Source organism: Cupressus sempervirens, chromosome 4 (assembly GCF_028749045.1).
Source record: "Cupressus sempervirens isolate cs-2001-9-10 chromosome 4, ASM2874904v1, whole genome shotgun sequence".
NCBI classification, from domain to species: Eukaryota; Viridiplantae; Streptophyta; class Pinopsida; order Cupressales; family Cupressaceae; genus Cupressus; species Cupressus sempervirens.
In genome coordinates, this window is record NC_143121.1 from 327,500,231 (window position 1) to 327,506,452 (window position 6,222).

Below are 6,222 nucleotides of genomic sequence, written 5' to 3' on the forward strand. Positions count from 1 at the left end.
AACACTCTAAAACTTTGGCGACAATAAGAAATGCCAGTCTTCAGACCAAAAAATAGTGAATTGTGTATAATAATAATATCTTATAGTCCAATCTAGGTTGGTGAATTACATAGGATTAATAAGCAAGAATGTCAAATGTAGGTGAAGCACACCTTCCTATGCAAGCCCACAGTATGAAACAGTTGGCTAAATGGGGCTGGTGGTTGACACGTGTCGAAAAAATAGTAGGCAATACCCAACCCAAGGAAAAATTATTTGGTTGTAGTAATGGTGAAATAACATGGGCCAATAAGAAACAAACATGCAAAAGTTGTAAAAATGTTTAAAATAAATGTATCCAAAATGTATATTGCATTGGCGATTGGAGTAATATTTTTGACCAATCATGTGATAACTAATGGGCAACTACCATGGGCGTTGAACCCAATTCTGATAAATATCTGACGACGTAGTTGCACAAAGTTGCATATGCTATTCACCAAATGATGATTGACCCATGAGATGGGATCGCTAAAAGGCAAATATTCGCCACTAAAGTAATCTCTACATAAAATCACAATTTTCACCTCAATCCTTTATAAGCAACTGGAAAACACCTATAGATAAAACATTGTATTCACCTCGGTCCTTTGCAAACAACTAGAAAGCACTTAAAGACTAATCACAATAATTAGCTCGGTCCTATACAAACAATGGAAAAACATCACAAGATAACTGATCAAAACTCAAATGTTACACAAAGAAAATCATACCATTCACCTTAGTTCTATACAAGCAATTGGAAAGCGTTAACAAACAAAAAATCAAACTCATCATAGAAGACATGTGACTACATCACAATAGTCAAGTAGAAAAGATCATATACATAACATCATCATATAAAAAAGACCTTAAGCCTTTGGTGAACTAATTGGTCAAAGAACTAAGTCAAACTCAAACCCGAACACAAAAGAAAACATACATCATAGCAGTGTAGTTTGTAATTTGTTTGGTTTTGAAAACATAAGAATTTGATTTAACATAGAGTTCTAGTTATTGTTTATCCAAGTTCATGTTTGTTAAGGTTTTTGAATCCATGATTATTCCAATAATAACATTTCTTGAAATTTGAAATGAAAAGTTCTTTTAAATAACAATCTCAAGAAACAAATGTTTAATCAAATTTAAACTGACATTGTATTTAACCACTTATTATTAAATATCGTCATTATTAAAATATATTTGCAACAACCCCATAATCAAATTTTATTAACTATTATTGAATTATTAATACTAATAATTATTTAATTACTAATAAAATAATAGATATAATTTATTATTTAATAATAATAATAAAATTAACTAATAATAATAAAATAATAACACTAATAATAAAAATCTTATTAATAATGATATTAAAAATTAATAATTATATTAATATTAATAATATAAAGTAACTTATAAATAACAAAAAAACACAAAATATCAATTGTGATTCATATCACACATACCATTTATGGGAAGCCACCTAGTGCCTTGGCTGTCGTTGCTTTTGTAGTTGGGTGGGGGGGAGTTCACAACCCCTCTCATTTTTTTAATTTTTAATTCTTATTTTATGAAAATATTAAAAAAAATGCCTCCATAGTAAATTCACATAGTCTAAATTTACATGGGTAATTTCAAAACATTGTTTTATTGTATCAAATTATCACAATACATTTATTTAATGTGGTAATTTTATAATATATATATTTAATCAATTAACACAATAGACTCGATAGGAATATATACAAACAACCAATTGGATTTGTATATTAAATTTGATTTCTTTTCCAAACCCTACTCGAAACAAAATACAATTCTCTACATTTATAAAATGAGGGTTTCTAATTTTCAAATCATATATAGATGTTTTTGAAAACAAGGAACAATTAAATTCAAAAAAAAGGGTTTCAACCCAAATAAAATTCTGAAAACAATTTTCATTTAGACACGAAGAAGACATATATTTCAATGAAAGTGACTATTGCGTAAAACCCACAAGATCCTATCTAGATTTGATGATAAACAATGAATGCACAGAGCTCACAAGAAATTTCCTTTTATTTCGAAAATCCTCTTCTCAAAAATTGACTCCTCCAAAAATCTTGGTATGGAGAAATGAGCTCTAAGTCCTTAATAAAGAGCTTTCCCCAATTAGGGCTTCAATTTTGCAATCACACGAAACCTTTTCCTTTATTATTTTAATTATTTTAATTTCATGTGCAAGATTTTTGTAATTTAATTAAAATAATCTTTATTAAATTTATTTCCTTATCTCTCTTATTAAATCATAAGACATTTTTAATAATATATTTATTAATTTAAATAATAATAATATTTAGAGTTTATTACAAAATGAAACTCCTAAATATTAAATTAACATAATTACACCAAAATTAGACTTAATTAAATCTTTTAAATTTAATTCTTTTATTTAATTAATTTCTCAATTAATTAAATATAATTAAATAATGATTTTTATTTATAAAATTTTCATTAAATTAAATCATTTAATACTCTTTTAATTTGATTTAATTATAACTCAAAATCACAACAGACCCACAAATCCAAATACATAAACTCAACTAAAAGACAAGGCACAGATTCAAACTACATAGTCAAGATCATGAATTCATGTCACTAGACGAATTCAAAAGGGTAAAACTCAGATACTTGTTCTTCTTTCTAGGACAATTGGCGTAGGATTAGGATTTGGAGTCCAGAATCATCTCCCCTCTTTTACCATTGAGATACTACAATATGACACACTCGTCCTAGCAATTCATGGAAGTCAGTGCCCAGTACATGTAATCTACATAAAATTTGAGCATGTACACATAAATATAATCTAAACTAAACATGCAATGGCAAGGACTGATGCATCGTATAGATCCCAACTAGTAGGTGACTACGACTCCCTTCCTTAACCACATTTGAAACGTCAAACATAAGGTAAAACATACAAGTACACCATACACATGCGAGTATGGTGTAAGTAACCATAGAAATGCATATAAATATTCCATTTAATTATCATCATAAAATAATTAAAATCACTGTATGAACATACCTATATCATCATCAAAATAATCATGAACACATGAAATAACTAGGTAACTCATCACATAAATCAACTGAGCATAAAATAACATCTAATCAAATTTGGTAACCAAGTACCTCTAATCATAAACATAATCATAAAATTGGCCTAAAAGAATCCAACAATCCAATATGAAAAATAAACTAGGGGTGGGCACTACATCCACCCCTTGTAGACTTAGGCTTACTCCTAAAATTCTACAAGAAAGATAAAACTCAAGCACTCACTATGTAGGTCCCATTGGACCCTTTTTCCTTGTAGGAGGATAAGACTCCACTGAAATTACCCTTTGCAATCTACCTGTATCATCAATAGTGGGTTATGAAGTTGTAGATTTTTGATCTGAAAACTATGATTTCCATTGAGTACAATGAGACAACTTGTGTCTGCATTGTCCACATGAAAAAAATTCTCCAACAAAACTCTTCTACACCTTAGGTGTGCTAGACTACTTAAAACTACCTCCACTTGAAAAAAATGAGTACTTTGTGATGACTATTCACACTGGTTATGCTTATTATGCTAAGATTACTATGAATCCCTAGAGTGTGAACCACCGTCACCACTCCATACTGAAGGATAGGATACTCCCTGATGTTGTTGTTGATTGCCTCTTGAAGATGCAGGATTCCTATTGCTACCTGATCCCTGATTACCTTTGGACACTGATGTTGTAGGTGCTCCCACAAAACCTCCATGTCCTAAGGTAATGCTCCACTCTACTGGGATAGCTTGATGCACCACATCCTTGAGGGTTTTAGGTTGGAAAAATATTACACCCCCAATAAGATAGTTGTTCAAACCCCAAATGAAGTGTTGAACCATCAACGATGAACTCTTACTAGTTCTAGCATAAGGAATGAGCTCATAGAATTTTTGATCATACTCTGCCATAGTCATGGTGCATTGTCTCGGATTGTGAAACTCATCGGGCCTCTATTGGTGCCATTCCTCTGGTTGGAAATGATCACAAAAGTTCCCAAGGAATAACTCCCATGTAATAGTGCTCATGTTCACACCCAGTTTCTTGTCTTCGATGGTCCACCATGTAGCCCAAAGAGTTCCAGGTGGATGATGAAAAACCTTGCTTTGACATTAGAGTCAAAGTCCTGCATCACAAAACATCTATCTAAGGAAATTAGCCACTACTCTACCACATAGCCTGTACTAACCCCAATGAAGGGTTTGATCTTGGACCTCTGTAGGTCCTTCATCTAAGTGGCCTTCGCCGACCTCTATCTATCACCATGAAGGTATAGGTGCTCCATAATAGTTCTCATCATTTGTCTCAAATTAGTTCCCTATGAATCAACATGCTCTTCTCTATGACTCTCTTCCCTATTCTCTTCTAGAACATGACTCTCTCTATGAGTTGGAGGAGGACCATCATGTCCACCTCTTCCACAACCTCTACCTCTTCCTGCACTATGACCTCTAACAACCGATCTAGTCTCATACACCATCCTCCTATAACACCCAAGAAAGAACAAAAAAATGCTCACAAGGTCAACAAAGGCATACCACCATAAAGCACAACCATAAGAAAATATGTTTGAAATCCAACTCAATAGTTTTTCCTTTTTCCATGTTTCAAGTATCCAAGTTTGAAGTTTCCAAGTGTTCAAGTTGTAAAAGATACATAACATAGTTAACTTTTGTCTCAGTATGACTAGTTGTCATCTAGTAGCGTTCCAATATACCCAGAGCTCCCAATGTAGAAACTCGGGCTCTAATACTGGATGTAATGCTCTGCCAAGGAACCCAAAACAAATTAACCTAAAGTTTCACTAAGTTTGTCAAACATTTTTTTATAAAGATAATAGCTTAATAAAAATAGATACAATATAGTGGAAGCACTAATCACATACATAAGCATAATCCACTAGTACATTTGAACTTGTTTTTCTACCAACATTTTTGACCAAAACTATGATTTCATTTTTTTTGGTTAATTTTCATCCCGTGTTCGTCGAAAATGCCCTAAATTTTCTCGAGTTGGTCAAAATTTTGACCAACTCGGGTCATAATTCAAATAAGAAATAATAAAGTATATGATGGTATTCACGTGTATGTTATTATTGTCATATGTGCTTATGCAGGGCTTCATTCTCGCATCTCAACCAGAATGGTAGCAATGTTCTCTAGCAAAACTCGCGAACGAATGTCTTCTCAAAAATCTTAAACACTCGTGAATTTTCATCGTTGGAGCTGAAAATAGGGATATCTCCACTCTGATAAGATATATATAGTTCATGATAACTCCTTTGTAGAATATTGGGGCTTTTCCCATTATTGAAGATATATTATTCCGAGCATGACAGTTTTGTAAGTTGCAGTGATCGCTGGAAGAAGAATCCACTTGTTCTTGCAAAGTCCCATAGGATTTATGCAATTGATCTTCTTGGGTATGGATACTCAGGTGATTTTTTATAGAGTGACCAAGCTTTGGATGGTATTCTTGGTTTTGGACAAGCCAATACATCTATTCTTTCACAGCTAGCTTTATCAGGCAAAGTTCGCAAGGTTTTTGCTCATTGTTTAGATGGAGACAAGGGAGGAGACCTCTTGGCTATTGGAGATGAACAAAATGATGTGCTTACAACCCCACTAATTCCCAATCAATAACAACTAATGCTTTTCTTTGCCTAAATTTATACGATTTAAGCCATTGGACATATCATATTTACACTTTTTGATGTTGTATATCTTAATACTTGGTTTCGAAAGAATGCTTGAGATGTGGTCTTGGATGCTTTGTTGACAAGTTTGAGTTATGTCATTTGCCTTGAAAAAGAGTATTTTGTTATTTTTTAATTTTTTTTTATGGTGAAGTTCTTCTAAGATGAGCATAAAACTTATCAGCCTAAGTTGAATCTTTTAATGGAACCGAATTTTCATTTTTTCAATCTATTCTTCCATGACTTGATTATGATCAGATGGATTTACCAGTCTTCATTTAGTCCCTTAACTTTGGTCCTTTATTCTTCCTTATATTGCAACAAGCTTTACAATGCTTCTTAAGAAATTTGATACTTGTTAGACTATTCTTATAAAAAAGGACCTTATGAGCATGTCTCTCTCTTTGCCTCTGCACATGCATA